Genomic DNA, 23,202 nt, shown 5'->3' with positions numbered 1-23,202 from the left:
AGCCTAGGTGACAGAGTGAGACTATGTCTCAAAAAAAAAAAAAAAAAAAATAGGCCAGGCGCGGTGGCTCACGCCTGTAATCCCAGCACTTTGTGAGGCTGAGGTGGGTGATCACTTGAGGTCAGGAGTTCGAGACCAGCCTGGCCAATATGGTAAAACCTAGTGTCTACTGTTTGGGTGAAGGAGAAGGGACAAAATGGAGGAAGGTGAACAAGATGGCACAGTCCCGATTGCTTCCGGGTTCTTCATCACCAACTTTCCTGCGCCCGGGAAAGTGCAGGACAACCGAGCATGCGCCAGGTGACGTCAATCCGAAGGGATCGAAACTTACCCGGCCACGCCTACGGAGACACCCTTATCACGCCCTTATCCTGCCCACTGCCCTCCCCCTTCCAGTACCAATGCATAAAAGTCTGCCACCGGCAGGAGCCGGGGTGACTTCCTCGGCCCCCGCATTCATGGGGGCCTCCACATTCGTGGACCGGACAACCTCACTGGAGAGCACTGGGGTAACTTCCCTGGCCCCCCATACCTGAGGACCAGAGAACCTCGCCGGAGAGTGTATGCATATTTGCAATAAAAGACTGCCACTTTCTTATGTACTTTGGCCTCATGTTTAATTATTTAGCTCTCTTAAATTAAATTAAATTAAATTAAATTAAGACATCTACTAAAAATACAAAAATTAGCTGGCATGGTGGCAGGCACCTGTAGTCCCAGCTACTTGGGAGGCTGAGGCAGGAGAATTGCTTGAAGCCGGGAGGTGGAGGTTGCAGTGAGCTGAGATCACACCACTGCACGCCAGCCTGGGTGACAGAGCAAGACTCTGTCTCAATAAACAAATAAATAATAAACTACCCAGGCGTGGTGATGCACGCCTGCTGTACTCCCAGCTACTCGGGAGGCTGAGGTGGGAAGATCACTTGAGCCCAGGAGTTCAAGGGTGTAGTGAGCCATGTTCATATCACTGCTTTTCAGCCTGGGTGACAGGACAGGAGCCTGTCTCAAAAAAAAAAAAAAAAAGAGCTAAAGAAAAGCATGAGAAAAATGTCTCAGCAAAAAATATAGAATCTCAATGAAGACATGAAAAGCTAGAAATACATATTTCTCTATATATAACCAAATAGAAATTCTGGAGTTGAAAGTATAACTGAAATGAAAAATTCTCTAGAGGTGCTCAACAGTAACCTCTAGCTTGCTATACTAATTAATTACAAAAGCTTGAGGCTAGGTGTGGGGGCTCATTCCTGTAATCCCAGCCTTTTGGAGGCCAAAGTGGGCAGATCACTTGAGGAGTTTGAGACCAGCCTGGCCAACATGGTGAAACCCGTCTCTACTGAAAATACAAAAATTAGCTAAGCGTGGTTGCACGTGCCTGTAATTGAAGGGGTGGCCTGCCTCTCCACACCTGTGGGCGTTTCTCGTTAGGTGGAACGAGACTTGAGAAAATAAATGAGACACAGAGACAAAGTATAGAGAAAGAAAAAGTGGGCCCAGGGGACCAGCGCTCAGCATACAGAGGACCCACGCCGGCACCAGTCTCTGAGTTCCCTTAGTATTTTTATTAATAATAATCTTTACCATCTTAGAGAAAGGGAAGTGACAGGATAATAGGATCATCCTAGGGAGAAGGTACAGCAGTAAGACATATGAATAAAGATCTCTGTGACATGAATAAGTTTAAGGAAAAGTGTTGTGTCTTTTTTTTTTTTTTTTTTTTTTTTTTGAGAGGGAGTCTCGCTCTGTCGCCCAGGCTGGGATGCAGTGGCCGGATCTCAGCTCACTGCAAGCTCCGCCTCCCGGGTTTACGCCATTCTCCTGCCTCAGCCTCCCGAGTAGCTGGGACTACAGGCGCCCGCCACCTCGCCCGGCTAGTTATTTTTTTGTATTTTTTAGTTGAGATGGGGTTTCACCTTGTTAGCCAGGATGGTCTCGATCTCCTGACCTCGTGATCCGCCCGTCTCGGCCTCCCAAAGTGCTGGGATTACAGGCTTGAGCCACCGCGCCCGGCCAAAGTGTTGTGTCTTGATATGCATATGCAAACATCTTCATAAACCTTTTTAGTGCATAAAGAGCAGCATTGCTAGCAAGTCCCACCTTTCGCCCTAAGGCGGTTTTCGCCTTTCTCAGTAAACAGAACATACAATGGGGTTTTACACCGAGATGTTCCATTGCCCAGGGACGGGCAGGAGACAGATGCTTTTCTCTATCTCAACCGCCAACAACCGCCAAGAGGCCTTCTTTCCTCTTGTACTGGTCCTCAGCACAGGCTCTTCACGGGTGTCAGGCTGGGGGACGATCAGGTCTTTCCCATCCCATGAGGCCATATTTCAGACTATCACATGGGGAGAAACCTTGGACAATACCTAGCTTTCCTAGGCAGAGTTCCCTGCGACCTTTGGCAGTGTATGTGTCCCTGGGTACTTGAGATTAAGAGAATGGTGATGACTTTTAACCAGCAAGCTGCCTTCAGGCACTTGTTTAACAAAGCACACCCTGCACAGCCCAAAATCCTTTAAACTTTGAGTCACCACAGCACATGTCTCTTGCAAGGACAAGGTTGGGGGTAGGGTCACAGATTAACAGCATCTCAAATACAGAACAAAATGGAGTCTCTTATGTCTACTTCTTTCTATATAGACACAGTAACAGGCTGATCTCTCTTTCTTTTTCCCACATGTAATTCCAGCTACTTGAGAGGCTAAGGCACGAGAATTGCTTGAACCTGGGAGGTGGAGGTTTTGGTGGGCTGAGATGGTGCCACTCAGCCTGGGTGACTAAGACTCTGTCTCAACAACAACAATGAAAAAAGCTTGGGAGTGTGTTTGGGAAGAGACTGCCGTATTATCATTGACATCATTAGTTATCTCTGCCTTTTCCTTTCTGCAATGTTTGAGCAGAAAAGGCCCAGATTGGCCGGGCGCGGGGGCTCATGCCTATAATCCCAGCACTTTGGGAGGCTGAGGCAGGTGGATTACCTGAGGTTGGGAGTTTGAGACCAGCCTGACCAACATGGAGAAACCCACATCTCTACTAAAAATACAAAATTAGCCGGGTGTGGTGACACATGACTGTGATCCCAGCTACTCTGGAGGCTGAGGTAGGAGAATCGCTTGAACCCGGGAGGCGGAGGCTATGGTGAGGCGAGATTGTACCATTGCACTCCAGCACTCCAGCCTGGACAATAAGAGCGAAACTCCGTCTCAAAAAAAAAAAAAAAAAATGTCCCTGATAACTCAGTTTGTCCTGACCTCTCATTTAATAGGTCAGAGAACCAGACAGGTTATGAGATCTTGCTAAACTCAGCTTGGCTCCCGATGTAATTTGTGATTTCTTGATGTAATGCCTTAAGACCTACAAATTAACATGATCAAGAATTTAGCCGGGCGCGGTGGCTCAAGCCTGTAATCCCAGCACTTTGGGAGGCCGAGACGGGCGGATCACGAGGTCAGGAGATCAAGACCATCCTGGCTAACACAGTGAAACCCCGTCTCTACTAAAAAATACAAAAAAATAGCCGGGCAAGGTGGCAGGCGCCTGTAGTCCCAGCGACTTGGGAGGCTGAGGCAGGAGAATGGCGCAAACCAGGGAGGCGGAGCTTGCAGTGAGCTGAGATCCGGCCACTGCACTCCAGCCTGGGCGACAGCGCGACTCTCCCTCTCAAAAAAAAAACCAAAAAACAAAAAACAAGAATTTAAAGTAGATATGCTGCAGGGATGGGGGGAGTGGCTATAAATCTCACCTATTCCCATTTGAGCTAGCTCCATTCTCCTCCAGTGTTTCAAGAAATACCTTCAGGGAACCGCTGCTTTCTTTCTCCCACAATCTGTAGTTCTCTTGCTTTCCAGCTTGGGCCAGCAGGATGGCTTCTGCAAAGAAGGATGGCAAGAAGAAGAGCCTTTCTGCCATCAACATTCACAAGCGCATCCATAGCATGGACTTCAGGAAGTGTGCCCCTTGGGCGCTCAAAGAGATCCAAAATTTGCCATGAAGGAGACGGGCACTCCAGATGTGCACATTGATACTAGGCTCAACAAAGCTGTTTGGGCCAAAGGAATAAGGATTGTCCCATACCGTATCCCTGTGAGGTTGTCCAGAAAACGTAATGAGGATGAAGATTCAACAAACAAGCTCTATACTTTGGTTACCCATGTACGTGTTACCATTTTCAAAAATCTAGTCAATGTGGATGAGAACTAACCACTGATCGTCCAATACATCAAATGAACTTATAAAACAAACAAACAGAAATACTTTCTATTTCTCATCCTAAGCTTTTTTTTTTTTTTTTTTTGACCGGGTCTCACTCTGTGGCTCAGGCTGGAGTGCAGTGGCACAATCTCAGCTCACTGAACCTCCGCCTCCCAGGTTCAAGAGATCCTCACACCTCAGCCCCCAAGTAGTTGGGACTACAGGGACATGCCACCACACCTGGCTTTTTTTTTTTTTTTTTTTTTTGATTTTTAGTAAGGACAGGATTTTACCATGTTGCCCAGGCTGGTCTTGAACTCCTGAGGTCAAGCAATCTGCCCACCTCAGCCTCCCAAATTGCTGAGATTACAGGTGTGAGACACTGTGCCTGGCCTAAAAACTGTTTTTTTTTTTTTTTTTTTTTTGAGATGGAGTCTCACTCTGTCACCCAGGTTGGAGTGCAGTGGCATGATCTCGGCTCACTGCAACCTCCACCTCCCAGGTTCAAGAGATTCTCCTGCTTCAGCCTCCCTAGTAGCTGGGTTCACAGGCACCTGCCACCACACCCAGCTAATTTTTTGTATTTTTAGTAGAGACAGGGTTTCACCATGTTGACCAAGCTGGTCTCGAACTCCTGACCTCAGGTGATCCACCCACCTTAGCCTCCCAAAGTGTTGGGATTACAGGCATGAGCCACTGCACCCGACCGTAAAAATGCTTTCTTTACTGAAATAGTGGCATTGCTGCTTTGATAGACTATTATGATTACATGGATTGGATTTGGGCCACATACACAAATGCTTGTACTAAGCATTGGTACTAAGCAAGTGCTTAGTACAAATTTATTTCAATGAATATTGATTAAAATATTAGTAGTCCTTTCCTCAGCTTCTTTCTTGCTGCTGTTTCTTTGCATTTAAAGGGTAAGAAGTAGGAGGAACAGAGAGACAGTTCTTTCCCACAGGTAGGCAGTAACATGGCATCGTCACTGCTATCCTGGGTCTCCTTTCCATTTCAGAAAATTCAAAAACTCATTTTACCTAATTGATCAAATTATTGAGTCCTTGAGTAACTTGAATAGCACACAAGCCACACCTTAATTTTTGTTTGTTTGTTTGTTTCTTTGAGACTGAGTTCCGTTCCTGTTGCCCAGGCTGAAGTGCCATGGCGTGATTTCGGCTCACTGAAACCTCTGCCTCCAGGTTCAAGCAATTCTCCTGCCTCAGCCTCCCAAGTAGCTGGGATTACAGGCTCCCACCACCACACCCAGCTAATTTTTTTTTTTTTTTTTTTTTTTAAATAGAGACAGGGTTTCACCATGTTGGCCAGGCTGGTCTTAAACTCCTGACCTTAGGCGATCCACCCACTTTGGCCTCTCAAAGTGTTGGGATTACAGGCGTGAGCCACCACACTGGGTCCATCCCTTAATGTTCTGATCACTTGATTATCTTTCTAGCTCTATTACCATTCATTCTCCCTACTTTACACTTTATGCATAAGCTAAGAAAAACTACTTGAAATTTCCTGAATGCACCATGAAAATAATGCAACCACTCTGCATTGATTGTATATAAAACATGAAGATGGCCAGGTGTGGTGGCTCACGCCTGTAATCCCAGCACTTTGGGAGGCTGAGGCAGGTGGATAATTTGAGGTCAGGAGTTCAAGACCAGCTTGGTCAACATGGTGAAACCCCGTCTCTACTAAAAATACAAAAATTACCCAGGCATGGTGGCGGGTGTCTGTAATCCCAGCTACCTGGGAGGCTGAGGGAGGAGAATCTCTTGAACCTGGGAGACGGAGTTTGCAGTGAGCCGAGATTGTGCCACTGCACTCCAGCCTAGGCAACAGAGCAAGACTCAGTCTCCAAAAAAAAAAAAAAAAAATGGCCAGGTGCAGTGGCTCACACCTGTAATCCCAACACTTTAGGAGGCTGAGGTGGGCAGATTACTTGAGGTCATAGTTCGAGACCGGCCTGGCCAACATGATGAAACCCCGTCTCTACTAAAAATACAAGAATTACACAGGTATGGTAGTGCGTGCCTGTAGTCCCAGCTACTCAGATGGCTGAGGCAGGAGAATTGCTTGAACATGGGAGGTGAAGGTTGCAGTGACCTGAGATCATGCCACTGCACTCTAGCCTGGGCAACAGAGTGAGACGCCATCAAAAAAAAAAAAAAAAAGTGGAGGTAAGAATATGTGACAAAAATAGCTAATTGTCCCCCATTATCTGTTCTCCCCTTTCACAGGTATAGAATGCCAAATTTTTAGGTGGAGGGAGATGTGATACCCAGAATAAATACTGTATTTCCCAGATAATTTTGCTGCTAGTTGTGGTTATGAGACAGTTATGAGACTGTGTTGGGCTAATGGGGTGGATGTGGACTAAGAACCTGCATAAAATGATAGTTTTTAAGATAGTTTGTACTTCTTTCTTCTGTGCTATCTGGAATGTGGACGTGATGGCTGGAGCACTAACCAACATCTTGGACCATAAAGGATGAAGGACACACCTTGCTTTTGGAATAGTTGGATAAAGACATCTAGATCTTTGTAGAGACAGAAATAAATTGTCTGACTGTTTAAACCACTGTTATGTTATGTTATTTTATTTTATTTTATTTATAATTATTTTTTTGAGACAGAGTCTGGCTTTGCTGCCCAGGCTGGAGTGCAGTGGCGTAATCTCACCTCACTGCAGCCCAACCTCCGCCTCCTGGGTTCAAGTGATTCTCCTGCCTCAGCCACCCAGGTAGGTGGGACTACAGTAGGTGTGCGCTACCACGCCTGGCTAATTTTTGTATTGTTAGAAGACACAGGGTTTCAGCGTGTTGGCCAGGCTGATCTCAAACTCCTGACCTCAGGTAATCCGCTTGCCTCAGCCTCCCAAGTCCTGGATTACAGGTGTGAGCCACTGTGCCCAGCCTCACTGTTATTTTAGGTCTCTGCTCCAAGCAGCGGAACCTGCTTGCTTTGTAAAGGCTGTTCCCACTGCCTGACAGTTTGCTTGATGTATTGGTCTAGGTTCTCTAGAGAAACAGAACCAATAGGATAGATGGATGGGAAAATAGATAGGTAGGTAGGTAGGTAGGTAGGTAGGTAGGTAGGTAGGTAGGTAGATTAGATAGATAGATAGATAGATAGATAGATAGATAGATAGATAGGGGATTTATTAGGAGAATTGACTCGTGCAATTATGGAAGCTGAGGCCTCATGACATGCTGTCGAAAGGTAGAGGACCAGGGAAGCAGGTAGTGTGGCTCAGTCCAAGTCCAGAGACTTGAGAACCAGGGGAGTCAATGGTGTAACTCTCAGTCCAAGGCCAAAGACCTGAGAATATAGGGGTCTGCTGGTGCAAGTTCTACAGTCCAAAGACTGGACAACATGAGGTTCTGATGTGCAAGGGCAAGAAAAGATGGGTGTTTCCGTTGAAGGGGAAGAGGGGGAGTTCTTCTTTTCCCTGCCTTTTTGTTCGATCTGGGTCCTCAATTGATTGGATGGTGCGTGCGCACACTGGGTGAGGGCAGATCTTCCTTACTTGGTCCACTGATTCAAATGCCAATCTCTTCCAGAAATACCCTCAGAGACATACCTAGAAATAACGCTTTACCCGCTATGTGGGTATCCCCTTAATCCTGTCAAGCTGACACCTAAATTAACCATCATACTCAACAAAAACTTCTGTTTATCTTTCAAGACCGAGATCAATCCATTTCCTCCTCTGTGCAACTTCTGATTGCCACCTGGGGATTTAATTCTTCTTTAGCTTTATACCAGTTCTTAATCTTTTGCATACTTTTATAGCAAGCTGCACATTTCCATTTATAAATTTGTCTCCTTACTAAAACAATCTCTCACTTAAAAAATAATTGGAGATATCTTTTTTTTTGGAGACAGAGTTTCACTTCTGTTGCCCAGGCTGGAGGACAATGGCATGATCTCGGCTCAACCTCCGCCTTCCAGGTTCAAGTGATTCTCCTGCCTCAGCCTCCCAAGTAGCTGGGATTACAGGCACCCACCACCATGCCCAGCTAATTTTTTGTATTTTTAGTAGATATGGGGTTTCACCATGTTGGCCAGGCTGGTCTTGAACTCCTGACTTCAAGTAATCCGCCCTCCTCAGCCTCTCAAAGTGCTGGGATTTCAGGCTGGGATTACACCGTGCCCGGCCTGAGATCTCTTTGAATAAACATAAAAAACCTCATGGCTCGTGCGGATTCTGAAACTGCCCACCAAATCTACTGCAATATTGAATATGCCAATCCTGCAAGCCACCACTGCCTATCCAAAGATTCTGATGTACTTTTTTTCTTTTTTTGAGACAGAGTCTTGCTCTGTTGCCCAGGCTGGAGTGCAGTGGCATGATCTTAGCTCGCTGCAACCTCCGTCTCCCAGGTTCAAGTGATTCTCCTCCCTCAGCCTAACATGTAGCTCGGACTACAGGCATGCACCACCACACCCTCCTTTTTTTTTTTTTTTTTTTTTTTTTTAGTAGAGACAGGATTTCAACACGTTGCCCAGGCTGGTCTGGAATTCCTGGGCTCAAGTGATCGACCCACCTCGGCCTCCCAAAGTGCTGGGATTACAGAACCACTACGCCTGGCACTGATGTACTTTTTTTTTTTTTTTTGAGACGGAGTTTTGCCCTTCCCACCCAGGCTGGAGTGCAGTGGTGCGATCTTGGCTCATTGCAACCTCCACCTCCCGGATTCAAGGGATTCTCCTGCCTCAGCCTCCTGAATAGCTGGGATTACAGGCGCTTGCCACCACGCCCAGCTAATTTTTTGTATTTTTAGTAGAGAAGGGATTTTGCCATGTTGGGCAGGCTGGTCTCAAACTCCTGACCTCAGGTAATTCACCTGCCTTGGCCTCCCAAAGTGCTGGGATTACAGGTGTGAGCCACCGCACCTGGCACTGATGTACTTTTTAGGATAAGAATATGCTTCCTCCCCTCTCCTGGTCCACTCAGTTGATCCGTTGAATAGATACCTATTTGGTTGGGCACTGAGGTAGGAGATGCTGGGGAAAAGAGGTTTGGGTTCTGCCCTCGAAGAGCCTGCAATGTGCTAGGTGAGACAGATCCTCAAATGATAATATGATATATGGAGAAGAGAAAGTAGGAGGAAATAATTCATTCTGTTCTCAGGCACAGGTTATGATGATGCCTGGACTACATTCTGAAAGAATAATACTCTACCCAATGGACTGGGGAAAGGGGAGATAAGGATAACAGAATATGTAATGGGCAGAAGGAACACGTGTGAAGGCACAGAGGCTAAAATACGTTGTTAATTTTAGTCAAGAGCATTGCTCTCAGGTCTTAGGAAGTTTCCCTGCAAACCCATTTGCAAAACATTTCTTAGGGTGAGTTACATCTACAGATGGTGCATCTCGTCGATTATGTCTTGATTTATCTCTGTTTTAATTCTGAGGACAACGTTTCCCCGAGCCTGTTCCCTAGACTCAATACCACTTGGTAATGACTGAAGCTGTTAATTATACTCGTCCTGGAAAAACTTTCCCTAATGCCAGTTCAAGACCCCACCGTTGACTCATCCTGCAGTTATGTACATTCAGGAGCTCTTCCTTCTAAAGGCTTATTCTTTTTGCTGACATTCGGAACACTTGGAAGACTGCATTGTAAAAACTTCCTGGTTAGTTTTTAGCTATTTGTCTTTAGTTAACAGCAGGTTTGTCAGTTTCCTGTTGTCTGTCTTTATTTTTTGCATGTGAATATATGTTCCTTTATTTTTTCACATTGCATCATATATATATATATATATATATATTTTTTTGAGTTGGAGTTTCACTCTTGTTGCCCAGGCTGGAGTGCAATGGCGCAATCTCAGCTCACTGCAACCTGTGCCTCCCAGGTTCAAGCAATTCTCCTGCCTCAGCCTCCCAAGTAGCTGAGATTACAGGCGCATGCCACCATGCCTGGCTAATTTTGTATTTTTAGTAGAGACGGGGTTTCTCCATGTTGGTCAGGCTGGTCTCGAACTCCTAATCTCAGGTGATCCGCCTGCCTTGGCCTCCCAAAGTGCTGGGATTACAGGCGGGAGCCACCGCACCCAGCCATTGCACCATATATTGTGTAGGAAATATTTAAAAGTAAAATTTGGGGGCCAGGTGCGGTGGCTCATGCCTGTAATCCCAGGACTTTGTGAGGCTAAGGTGGGTGGATCACCTGCGGTTGGGAGTTCGAGACCAGCCTGGCCAACATGGCAAAACCCCATCTCTACTAAAAATACAAAAATGAGCTGGGCATGGTGGTGCACACCTGTAATCCCAGCTACTTGGGAGGCTGAGGCATGAGAATCACTTGAACCCAGGAGGTGGAGGTTGCAGTGAGCCGAGATCATGCTTCTGCATGACTGGGAAACAGAACGAGACTCCGTCTCAAAAAAATAAACAAAAATAAAAGTAAATTTTTTGGAGCAATTTCAATCTTTGGTACTGAGGTACTGAGGTTTGGTACTGAGGTACTGAACCCATCATCCAGGTAGTGAGCATCACACCTGACAGGTAGTTTTTCAGCCCTTGCCCCACTCCTTCTCTCCCGTCTCTAGTAGTCCCCGGTGTCTACTGTTCCCATCTTCGTGTTCATGTGGACTCAGTGTTTAGCTCCCACTTATAAGAGAACAGGCAATGTTTGGTTTTCTGTTTCTGTCTTTCTTTTTGTTTTTTGTTTGTTTGTTTGTTTGTTCTTGTTTTGAGACAGAGTTTTGCTCTTGTTGGCCAGGCTGGAGTGCAATGGCATGGTCTCTGCTTACTGCAACCTCTGCCTCCTGGGTTCAAGTGATCCATCCACCTTAGCCTCCCGAAGTGCTGGGATTACAGGCGTGAGCCACCACGCCTGGCCTCTGTTTGTGTCTTAGTTGGCTTGGGATAATGGCCTCCAGTTCTATCCATGTTGCTGTAAAGGACATGATTTCATTCTTTTTCTATGGCTGCATAGTATTCCATGATGTACATGTACCATATTTTCTTTATCCAGTGCACCACTGATGGACACCTGGGTTGATTCCATGTTTTTGCTATTGTGAACAGTGCTGTAATGAACATATGAGTCCTCTTGGTAGAGAAATGTATTTTCCTCTGGGTATGTAACCAGAAGTGGTATTGCTGGGTTGAATGGTAGTTCATCACTTAGTTCTTTTTTTTTTTTGAGACAGAGTCTCCCTCTGTCGCCAGGCTGGAGGGCAGTGATGCAATCTCAGCTCACTGAAACCCCCGCTTCCCGTATTCAAGTGATTCTCCTGCCTCGGCCTCCTGAGTAGCTGAGACTACAGGTGTGTGCCATCACGCCCGGCTAATTTTTGTATTTTTGGTAGAGATGGAGTTTCACCATATTGGCCAGGCTGGCCTCTATCTCCTGGCCTCATGATCCACCCGCCTTGACCTCCCAAAGTGCTGGGATTACAGGCATGAGCCACCACACCTGGCCCATAACTTAGCTCTTTCAGAAATCTTCAAACTGCTCTCCACATTGGCTGGACTAATTTATATTCCTACCAACAGTGTATAAGTGGCTGGGCAGAGCTGCAACACTCTGCCTGGTAATTCCTTTTAAAGTTGGATTGAGTTTTCTGTAAGCCTGGATGGCTATTCTGGATCTGAATGCCACCTGTAGGCACCTGGAGGTGCTGTTTTCTCTTAGTTTCCATTGTTCTTTACTCACACCTCTGCAGATACATGTACGACATGCTGTAGATTTTTACTTCCATTTCTGACGGTTCCCCAGTGCATGTAGCCATCAATCATTACCATCATTAGCACTGACCAAAGCCAAATAATTGAATGAATAACAGTAAGTGTCCCATCTTGTCAATAAGTTTTTTCTTTTTTTGTAACAGGAGCCTCATTACTTGGCCATGAGTGATAAGGACAGAGTTAGAGTGCTTAACCTTCATATCAATCTGGCCATGCAAATGTATTCATTAATAGATGTTTAATTAATAGTTCCCTCTAGATTAGGATTGCTTGTTTTTTGCAGCAATGTGGTCCTTTTGCTTCTCTTTACTGCTGCATCTGTTGCAAAGCAAACAATCACTGCCAGCCGTGGTGGCTCACACCTGTAATCCCAGCATTTTGGGAGACTGAGACAGGCGGATCACCTGAGGTCAGGAGTTCGAGACCAGTCTGGCCCACATGGTGAAACTCCGTCTCTACCAAAAATACAAAAATTAGCCAGGCGTGGTGTCGGGTGCCTGTAATCCCAGCTACTTAGCAGGCTGAGGCAGGTGAATTGCTTGAACCCAGGAGGCAGAGGTTGCAGTGAGCCAAGATTGTACTATTGTACTCCAACCTGGGTGACAAGCGAGAGTGAAACTTCATTTCAAAAAAACCAAACCAAACCAAAACAAAACAAACAACAACAAAAAAACAATCACGGCCGGGCACGGTGGCTCACGCCTGTAATCCCAGCACTTTGGGAGGCCAAGGTGGGCGGATCACGAGTCAGGATTTTGAGACCAGCCTGGCCAACACAGTGACAGTGCAGTGGCACGATCTCGGCTCACTGCAACCTCCGCCTCCCAGGTTCAACCGATTCTCCTGCCTCAGCCCCTCAAGTAGCTGGGATTACAGGTGTGCACCACCACGCCCAGGTGATTTTTGTATTTTTTAGTAGAGACAGGGTTTTACCATATTGGTCAGGCTGGTCTGGAACTACTGACCTCAGGTGATCCACCCACCTCTGTGTCCCAAAGTGCTAGGATTACAGGCATGAGCCACCACATCGGGCCCATTATCACACAATTTTGTACTTACATAATGCTTTCCAGCGTTCAGAGAACTTTCATATTCATTATCTTGCATGATTCCATCACTACAACACTGTTGGCTAGTACAGTCAATTATGCCATCTCCGTTTTATAAATTCATTCATTCAACATTATTTATGGAAGACTGTTATGCACCAGGCATTGCTATGTCCTGAACATTCAAAGATGGAAACTCATGGTCCCTACTCTTACATTAACAAAAGGTCTCTTTGGAAGTATGTGTTGTTGTTGTTGTTGTTTGAGACGGCCAGGCTGGAGTACAGTGGTGCCATCTTGGCTCACTGCAACCTCCGCCTCCAAGATTCAAGCAATTCTCCTGCCTCAGCCTCCCCAGTAGCTGAGATTACCGGCGCCTGCCACTACGCCCGCTAATGTTTGTATTTTTGGTAGAGATGGAGTTTCACCATGTTGGTCAGGCTCCTCTCGAACTCCTGACCTCAAGTGATCCACCCACTCCACCTCCCAAAGTGCTGGGATTTCAGGCATGAGCCACCGTGCCCAGTCAGGCGTATGTTTTTAAGGGACATTTTACTTTTACTTTTTACACTTCATTTGAACTTTTTTTTTTTTTTTTTTTTTTTTTGAGACGGAGTCTGGCTCTGTCACCCAAGCTGGAGTGCAGTGGCCGGATCTCAGCTCACTGCAAGCTCCGCCTCCCGGGTTTACGCCATTCTCCTGCCTCAGCCTCCCCAGTAGCTGGGACTACAGGCGCCCACCACCGCGCCCGGCTAGTTTTTTGTATTTTTTAGTAGAGACAGGGTTTCACCGTGTTAGCCAGGCTGGTCTCAACCTCCTGACCTCGTGATCCGCCCGTCTCAGTCTCCCAAAGTGCTGGGATTACAGGCTTCAGCCACCGCGCCCGGCCTTTTTTTTTTTTTTTTTTTTTTTTGGTTTTGATGGGTTTTGTTCTGTTGCCCAGGCTGGAGTATGGCGGCACAATCTCGGCTACTTGCAACCTCCACCTCCTGGGCCCAAGCGATCCTCTCACCTCAGCCTCCCAAGTAGGTGAGACTACAGGTGTGCACCACCACGCCCGGCTAGTTTTTCTGCAGTTTTTTTTTTTTTTTTTTTTTTTTTTTTTTTTGAGACGGAGTCTCGCGCTGTCACCCAGGCTGGAGTGCAGTGGCCGGATCTCAGCTCACTGCAAGCTCCGCCTCCCGGGTTCACGCCATTCTCCTGCCTCAGCCTCCCGAGTAGCTGGGACTACAGGCGTCCGCCACCACGCCCGGCTAGTTTTTTGTATTTTTTTTTTTAGTAGAGACGGGGTTTCACCATGTTAACCAGGATGGTCTCGATCTCCTGACCTCGTGATCCGCCCGTCTCGGCCTCCCAAAGTGCTGGGATTACAGGCTTGAGCCACCGCGCCCGGCCGTTTTTCTGCAGTTTTTAAAGAGACAGTCTCGCCATGCTGCCCAGACTGGTCTGAAACTCCTGAACTCAAGCGATCTGCCTGCCTTGGCCTCCCAAAGTGCTGGGGTTATAAGATGTGAGTCACCATGCCGGTACAGAAGTGGCAGTTAAGCGGAGACAGAAAAAAAATGAGTAAAAGTTTGCCAAATGAGTGGAGAGAGAATTTCAAGCAGAGTAAGCGTGAATGAGCATGGTATATCCCGAAAGAACTACCTACTGTTCAGTGTTGCTTCACATGAAGTGAGGGGCAAATGATGTAAGTTAAGGTTGCTTAGGTAAGAAAGAGTCAAATAATGAAACAGAGATGTTCAGAATTTGCCCTATAGGTGTAAAATTATCTCCACGAAGAATTTTATGTTGGGGAGAAACATGGTCGGATTTGTCTCACACTGTTGGCAGTGTGTGTGATGGAAACTGATCATTCTCTAAAAGGCTAATGTGGTCAAGGCAATATTAATATCTGAATGCAGAACCTCTGAGCCCAGGTTTAGTGAGTTTTCTATTAAGCCATGTTGACTCCCCTATAAAGCAATAAAAGATTCCACTACTCACTGTATTGATTTGTTAGTGAAATTTAAACTCTTGACTAAGGGGATAAGAAACTATTTCATGTAATCACTAAGCAACCCAACCTTGTCTTTTATCCCTCTGGGGGGATATGCCTATTAAAAGGAACTCTTCTCTTGAATTTTGTCTCTTCATTTGAATGGAAGTGAACTTACGATTCATGAATGCTTCAGATATGTGACAGCATCATTTCCACTGAACAATTTGTTCCAGGGCTTATATACCCTTTATAAATTCATGCAATTTTTGTTCTAAGTTTAATTTCTATTGATACAGTGTAATCCCATTTTCTCCAGTTCATTTCCTAAGATTGCGTATCAAGTGCAAAGATGTGAGGACAGCAGCCTTTAGTAGGAGAGTTTGCTTCTTTCGTGAGACGATAACTCATCCTGGAGTGTTGAATCCTCTCTTTACTTCACACTCCAGTCCCCATCAGAGGGCTTCAGTTGGCCTCGTGTGCAGCAAGCCGGCCAGCACGGAATCTTCCACTTGGTGTGATAATGCTTTTGCTTCCAATGCTCCTCACCCCACCCGCCCATACCCCAGAGTCCATGCTGTGTGGCAGAAGAGAAGGGGAAGAGGGTCCTGCACTATCAGCACTCCCTTGGGTTTTAATCCCTAGAGCGCAATCCTATTAATCTGAAAGGACCTTATCATTAGCATTCCATGGGTTTCCCATCTCCTCAAACCTTCATGGCTGGTATGATCCTGTGTGATCATCAGAGCTTTACTCTGAATTCATCCTAGGGATGGTGTCATCATTCTGGCAAAATTCATGTCATTAAATGTCTCTTTGCCATCTGTGTTCCACTTCCTGCTTGCTCCTCTCTCTCCTGGGGCTAAGTTCAATTTTTTTACACTATTCCTAGCAACATGGTCTTCTTATTCATGCACGCACTGGTTCATGTATCCATTCTTTTTGAGTGCTTATTCTATGCCAACTACTGTGCTAGTTACTTGGGGCACAGTATTGAACAACACAGGTCCTTCCATCAGGAATCTTCTGCTCTAGTGACCCTGATATTGGGGGAGGGCATTGTTAAAAGTAAAGAACAGCTTGTTGACTGAGACTGGGAGGAAATGAAAGCGTCTATAGTTGCCAACAGTGTAATTGATGCATCTTAAGTAAGAAGTTTAAACATATTTTAATGGTTATATATGAGCACGATTGCTATTTTCAATTTAATTAGAGGGAAGGCAATATGCCACCTCTTCACATATTGCACTACACTCCGTGAGAATGGGGCTATTTGTTTAAAAGTTAACATGATTCTTCAAAAAACTAAAAATAGAATTACCATATGATCCAGCAATTCCACTTCTGAGTATATATCCAAAAGAACTGAAAGCAGGATCTTGACGAGATATTTGTACACCCATGTTCATTGCAGTATTACTCCCAATTGGCAAGAGGTAGAAGCAGCCCAAATGTCTGTGAACACATGAAAGGATAAAGAGAATGTGGCATATACATACAATGGAATATTATTCAGCATTAGAAACAGAAGGACATCCTGCCACATGCTACAATATGGAGGAACCTTGCGAGTATTATGCTGAATGAATAAGCCAGTTATAAAGGGACAGATTCTGTAGGATTCCACTTATGTGAAATGTCTAGAGTGGAAATCCTGGACACAGAAAGTAGAATGATGGTTCCCTGGCACTGGCAGGAAGGAGAAATAAGGAGTTGTTTGATGCGTACAGAGTTTCAGTTTTGCAGGATGAAAAAGTTCCAGAGATCTGTTACACAACAATGTGAATACAGTTAACATTACTTAGTTCTACACTTACAAAATGGTTAAGTGAGTGAATTTTATATTACATGTGTTTGCCACAATTTTTTCTTTTTCTTTTCTTTCTTTCTTTCTTTTTTTTTTTTTTTTTTTTTTTTTGAGACAGTGTCTCACTCTGTTGCCCAGGCCTGAGTGCAGTGGTGTGATCTCGGCTCACTGCAACCTCCGCCTCCTGGGTTCAAGCCATTCTCCTGCCGCAGCCTCCCAAGTAGCTGGGATTACAGGCACGTGCCACCACATCCAAGGCTAATTTTTGTATTTTTAGTAGATAAATGTTTCACCATGTTGGTCAGGCTGGTCTCAAACGCCTGGCCTCAAGTGATCTGCCCTCCTCAGCCTCCCAAAGTGCTGGGATTATAGGCGTGAGCCACCGTGCCCGGTCCGCAATTAAAAATAAATTTAAAAAAATACTTTAACTCCAGTACAGTGGCTGGAGCCTGTTATCCCAGCTATTCAGGAAGATTACTTGAAGCCAGAAGTTCATGATCACCCTGGGCAATATAGCAAGATCTTGTCACATACACACAAATGAAAGTTAACATGCTCAGGAGACTGAGGCAAGTGGATTGCTTGAGCCCAAGAGTTCAAAGCCAGCTTGGGCAATATAACAAGACCCTGTCTCTTAAGAAAAGTCAGGCCGTGCGCAGTGGCTCACGCCTGTAATCCCAGCACTTTGGGAGGCCGAGGCAGGCGGATCACCTGAGATCAGAGTTTGAGACTAGCCTGACCAACAAGGAGAAACCCGTCTCTACTAAAAATAAAAAATTAGCTGGGCGTGGTGGCACATGCCTGTAATCCCAGCTACTTGGGAGGCTGAGGCAGGAGAATCACTTGAACTCGGGAGGCAGAGGTTGAGGTGAGCCGAGGTCACGCCCCTGCATGATGTTGTTGCCTGGGCAACAACAGCGAAACTCCGTCTCAAAAGAAAAAGAAAGAAAGAAAGAAAAGTCAACATAGTTAATACAGAAGCAGCTGTGGGTATGGTAGAAAGGGTAGTGAAGTGGAATCAATTAGAAGGTCAGGGTTGCAGACCTGGCACTGCTAATTCCTAGCTGTGTGACATAGGGCTTACATTTAACCTCTAAGCCTCCGTGTCCTCACTGGTAAAGTGAAGATCATGCCTCCTATTGCAAAGAGCTTTGCAAGGGTTAAATACAATGATGTGTGTGCAGGATGGCCAACACTAAAGCATGATTCAAAAGGAAGGCATGGTGATAACGATGGATTTCTCTATAACTCGGCTTTCCCACTGTCATGTCTGGCCATATCTGGGCATGGTGGGGCATTGAGGGACCAGCTCCAGCTTCTTCACTTTTCCATCCATCCTACTTTCTCCACATCAGGACATCAGGTTAGTTTATCAAGTTTAACTGCTGGCTGGCGTGGTGGCTCAAGCCTGTAATCCCAGCACTTTGGGAGGCCGAGGCAGGTAAGGTCAGGAGTTCAAGACCAGCCTAGCCAATATGGTGAAAGTCCACCTCTACTAAAAATACAAAAAATTAGCTGGGTGTAGTGGCGGGTGCCTGTAATCCCAGCTACTCGGGTGGCTGAGGCAGAAGAATCACTTGAACTTGGGAGGCGGAAGTTGCGGTGAGCCGAGATCGAGCCAGTGCATTCTAGCCCAGGTGACAGAGTGAGACTCCATCTCAAAAAAAAAAAAAAGTTTAACTGCTAAAACTTGACTTTGTTTCTCCTTTGGCCCCTCTCTCCAATATCATACTATTTAATTTAGAGGGGCAGTTTCTTCTAGTGTACAGCAAATACAAATATACAAACTATTCTTGCTGTTCAATCTGCTAATTAACTTCAAATCTGAAAGAATAAGTTTTGTAAGATTCAGTCACCCTACAAGTATTCATTAGTGTCAAGCATTGGCTAACGAATACAGTAATGAACAGTGGACAAGATCATTGCCCTCAAGGACCCAATCATTTTAGCAAGTGAGACAGGTATTAAATAAGTAAGCAAAAGTATAGACTGTGATCATTGCTAGGGATGAAATAATCAGGGTGGTGTAATGGAGAATGACTTCAAAGGCAGGGACTCCTTAGATAATAATGCACAGGGTGTGGTGGCTCACACACCTGTAATCCTACCATTGTGGAAGCTGAGGCAGGAGGATCACTTGAGCCTAGGAGTTTGAGACCAGCCTGGACAATATAGAGAGACCTTGTCTCTACACAAAAACTAAAAATAAAAAAAAGTAGCCAACATGGTGATATGCTCCTGTAGTCCTAGCTGCTCAGGAGGCTGAGGCAGGAGGATCACTTGAGCCTAGGAATTTAAGGCTACAGTGAACTGGGATCATGCCAGTGTACTCTAGCCTGAGCGACAGATCAAGACTGTTTTAACAACCAAAAATATATATATAAAAAAATGTAGCTTATTTGCTAATATTGTTTAGCCTCTCAAAGAAAAATTAGGGTGGGAATGGTTACAATATGCCATCTTCCATGAATATATCCAAGTCTTTTAAATTCTACCTCAGGTTTGTATACTTGCTGTTTCCTCTGCCAAGAATGTGCTGCCTTCAACTTTTTAACTCCTTATCTTTCAGGTCTCAGTTCAAATATTGTCTCCTGAAAGCAAAGCAAAGCTTTCCAAAAAGCTAGTAAGGTTTATACATACCATGCTTCTGCAGTCATGTGCCACATAATGACATTTCAGTGACAGATCACATATATGATGGAAGTCCCATAAGATCATAATGGGTATTTTCACCGCACCTTCTCTATGTAGTGGCACGATCTCGGCGCACTACAACCTCTGCCTCCTGGGTTCAAGTGATTCTCCTGCCTCAGCCTCCCAAGTAGCTGGGATTACAGGCGCCTGCCACCATGTCCGGCTAATTTTTGTATTTTTAGTAGAGATGGGGTTTCACTATGTTGGCCAGGCTGGTCTCAAACTCCTGACCTCAGGTGATTCGCCTGCCTCGGTCTCCCAAAGTGCTGGGATTACAGGCATGAGCCACAGAGCCCGTCCCCTTCTGTATGTTTACTTACTATTGTGTTACAATTGCCTACAGTATTCAGTGCAGTAACATGCTGTGCAGGTTGGCAGCCTAGGAACAACTGGGTATACCATATAGCCTAGGTGTGCAGTAAGCTATACCATCTAGGTAGTGTAAGTATACTATCATGTTCTCACAACAAAGTTGTCTAATGATGCATTTCTCAAAATGTATTCCCATCATTAAGTGATGCATGGCTGTATTTCTTTTCTGTTGTTTGTTTGTTTTTTGAGACGGAGTCTTGCTCTGTCACCCAGGCTGCAGTACAGTGGCACCATCTCGGCTCACTGCAACCTCCGCCTCTTGGGGAGCAATTCTCCTGCCTCAGCCTCCTGAGTAGTGAGGATTACAGGCACCTGCTGCGGCATCCGGCTAATTTTTGTAGTTTTAGTAGAGACAGGGTTTCACCATCTTGGCCAGGCTGGTCTTGAACTCCTGACCTCGTGATCCACCCGCCTCAGCCTCCCAAAGTGCTGGGATTACAGACGTGAGCCACTGTGCCTGGCCTTTTCTGAATATTTGTAATTGATCTGTCTTAGTCTTCTGTTGTATCTGATTAGATGTTAAATTCATCCATTGAGTTAACTTAGTGACAGAATGTCCATTTGAATTTTTATAGATATGTTACTGTTGAAATTATCCACCTTTTCATCTTTTTAAATGTTTCATATGTTAATCAGTAATTACTTTTAAATTTTTTTCATTCAGGAAGTTCCTAAATTATTATTTTAAGCTTTTCTCTGCAAATGCTAATCTTTGGATCTCCTTTTATTGTATGTTTTTTCCCTCTAGATTATCAGTCTATGGTTTTGTCTTTTTTTTTTTTTGAGACGGAGTTTCACTCTTGTTGCCCAGGCTGGAGTACAATGGCGCGATCTCGGCTTACCACAACCTCCGCCTCCCGGGTTCAAGCTATTCTCCTGCCTCGGCCTCCCAAATAGCTGGGATTACACGCATGCGCCACCACGCCCGGCTAATTTTTTTTTTTTTTTTTTTTTTGAGACGGAGTCTCGCTCTGTCGCCCAGGCTGGAGTGCAGTGGCGCGATCTCCGCTCACTGCAAGCTTCGCCGCCTGGGTTCACGCCATTCTCCTGCCTCAGCCTCCCGAGTAGCCGGGATTACAGGCGCCCGCCACCACACCCTGCTAATTTATTTTATTTATTTTTTATTTTTAGTAGAGACAGGGTTTCACCGTGTTAGCCAGGATGGTCTCGATCTCCTGACCTCGTGATCCACCCGCCTCGGCCTCCCAAAGTGCTGGGATTACAGGCGTGAGCCACTGCACCCGGCCTTTAATAGCCTCATTTCTTTTTGACCTTTCAATACTCACATGAATGCCTCTTATTAGTGAATGTGCCAGACTAAACTGGATAGGAAAGAGGATTCTGAGAAATGCAGTTCCTAGATTCTCTGCAATGCAGAGAAACCCTTAAAATGGGGGTGTTTGTGATGCCAAGTTGACAACAAACAATTCAGCTTAAAAAGGGCATTTGATCCAATGTCAGATTTGGGGCTACAAACTTTTCTTCAGCATTTTCATCACAGAAAACAACTCAAAATTTAGCAGTAAAACACAAAGCAAACAAAACAACTACAGCCTGACAATCTGTTAGTGTAATTCAACTGGAATACCAAATTCCAAACCAAAAAGCTGTTATTTGAATTATTATTATGAGATGGAGTCTCACTCTGTCACCCAGGCTGGAGTGCAGTGGTGCGATCTCAGCTCACTGCAACCTCCGCCTCCTGGGTTCAGGCAATTCTTCTGCCTGAGCCGCCCGAGTAGCTGGGACTACAACCGGGACTACAGGCGCGCACCACCACGCCCGGCTAATTTTTTTTTTGTACTTTTGGTAGAGACGGGGTTTCACCATATTGGCCAGGCTGGTCTCGAACTCCTGACCTCATGCTTTGCCCACCTTGGCCTTCCAAAGTGCTGGGATTACAGGCGTGAGCCACCGCGCCTGGCCTCAATTATTTTTAGTGCAATTTTCTCTTGAAATACTTAGACCTGGCGCAGTGGCTCATGCCTGTAATCCTAGTACTTTGGAAGGCCTAGGCTGGTGGATAGCTTGAGATCAGGAGTTTGAGACTAGCCTTGGCAACATGGTGAAACCGTCTCTACAAAAAACACAAAAATGATCTGGGCATGGTGCTGCCTGCCTGTAAATTGTGTCACTGCACTCCAGCCTGAATGACAGCGTGAAACTCTGTCTTAAAAAGAGGAAGGAAGGAAGGAAGGAAGGAAGGAAGGAAGGAAGGAAGGAAGGAAGGAAGGAAGGGAGGGAGGGAGGGAGGGAGGGAGGGAGGGAGGGAGGGAGGGAGGGAGGGAGGGAGGGAAATGCTTGGCTTCGGTTGAGTGTTCTTTGTAATCCAGCTGGTAAGAGGTAGTTGAAAGCAAATATATGTGTAATTTATTTCATTTTTCTTTTTTTTTTTTTTTTGAGATGAAGTCTCACTCTGTTGCCCAGGCTGGAGTGCAGTGGTGCGATCTCGGCTCACTGCAAGCTCCACCTCCCAGATTCACACCATTCTCCTGCCTCAGCCTCCTGAGTACCTGGGACTACAGGCGCCTGCCACCATGCCCGGCTAATTTTTTTGTGTTTTTTTAGTAGAGACGGGGTTTCACCAAGTTAGCCAGGATGGTCTCGATCTCCTGAGCTTGTGGTCTGCCCACCTCGGCCTCCCAAAGTGCTGGGATTACAGGCGTGAGCCACCGCACCTGGCCTATTTACTTCATTTCTTATTTCTCTCTGTTTTTACGTGGACCAGTCTGCTGGTACAATAATGGTAAAATAACAGTGGACCAACTAACATTTATACTGTTGCTTTCAGTAACTTATTGGGGAATTCACCTAATAAAGTTGCATGAATATATTACTGCTTTAGAGCAATGGCTGAACTTCCAGACGTTGTTGCTGTTGTTTTTTTTTTTTTTTTTTGGTTTTGAGACAACGTCTCTCCCTGTCACCCACGCCAGAGCGCAGTGGTGTGATCACTGTGCTCTGCAGCCTCAACCTCCAGGCCCAAGTGATCCAACCACCTCAGCCTCTTGAGTAGCTGGAACCACAGATGTACACCACCACACCTGGCTACTTTTTTCGTTTTTTTGCAGAGATGGGGTCTCACTATATTGCCCAGGCTAGTTGTCTCAAACTCCTGAGCTCAAGCAATCTGCCTGCATTGGCCTTCCAAAGTGCTGGAATTACAGGTGCGAGCCACTGTGCCCAGCCTTGAACTTCAAGTTTTTTTTTTTTTTTTTTTTTTTTTTTTTGAGACGGAGTCTTGCTCTGTCGCCCAGGCTAGACTGGAGTGCAGTGGCCGGATCTCAGCTCACTGCAAGCTCCGCCTCCCGGGTTTACGCCATTCTCCTGCCTCAGCCTCCCAAGTAGCTGGGACTACAGGCGCCACCACTTCGCCCGGCTAGTTTTTTGTATTTTTT

General features: G+C 45.7%; 1 protein-coding gene across 2 annotated transcripts in view; it reads right to left on the bottom strand.

The window, feature by feature from the left end:
• The window catches only part of WDR89 (WD repeat domain 89), an 89,616-nt gene that overhangs the window by 7,443 nt on the left and 58,971 nt on the right, over positions 1–23,202 (bottom strand). The window contains exon 4 of one of the 2 annotated variants that reach the window (XR_007727437.1): positions 16,253–16,386. The gene's annotated coding sequence lies outside the window, so the exon portion shown is untranslated. Of the gene's footprint in view, positions 1–16,105; positions 16,387–23,202 lie in introns of those variants that run through there. The other variant, XM_050797899.1, reaches the window with a different exon arrangement.

Source organism: Macaca thibetana, chromosome 7, assembly GCF_024542745.1.
Source record: "Macaca thibetana thibetana isolate TM-01 chromosome 7, ASM2454274v1, whole genome shotgun sequence".
Taxonomy (NCBI): domain Eukaryota; kingdom Metazoa; phylum Chordata; class Mammalia; order Primates; family Cercopithecidae; genus Macaca; species Macaca thibetana.
Note: the sequence above shows the minus strand (reverse complement) of the source record. Positions and strands in the feature narration are given on the sequence as shown.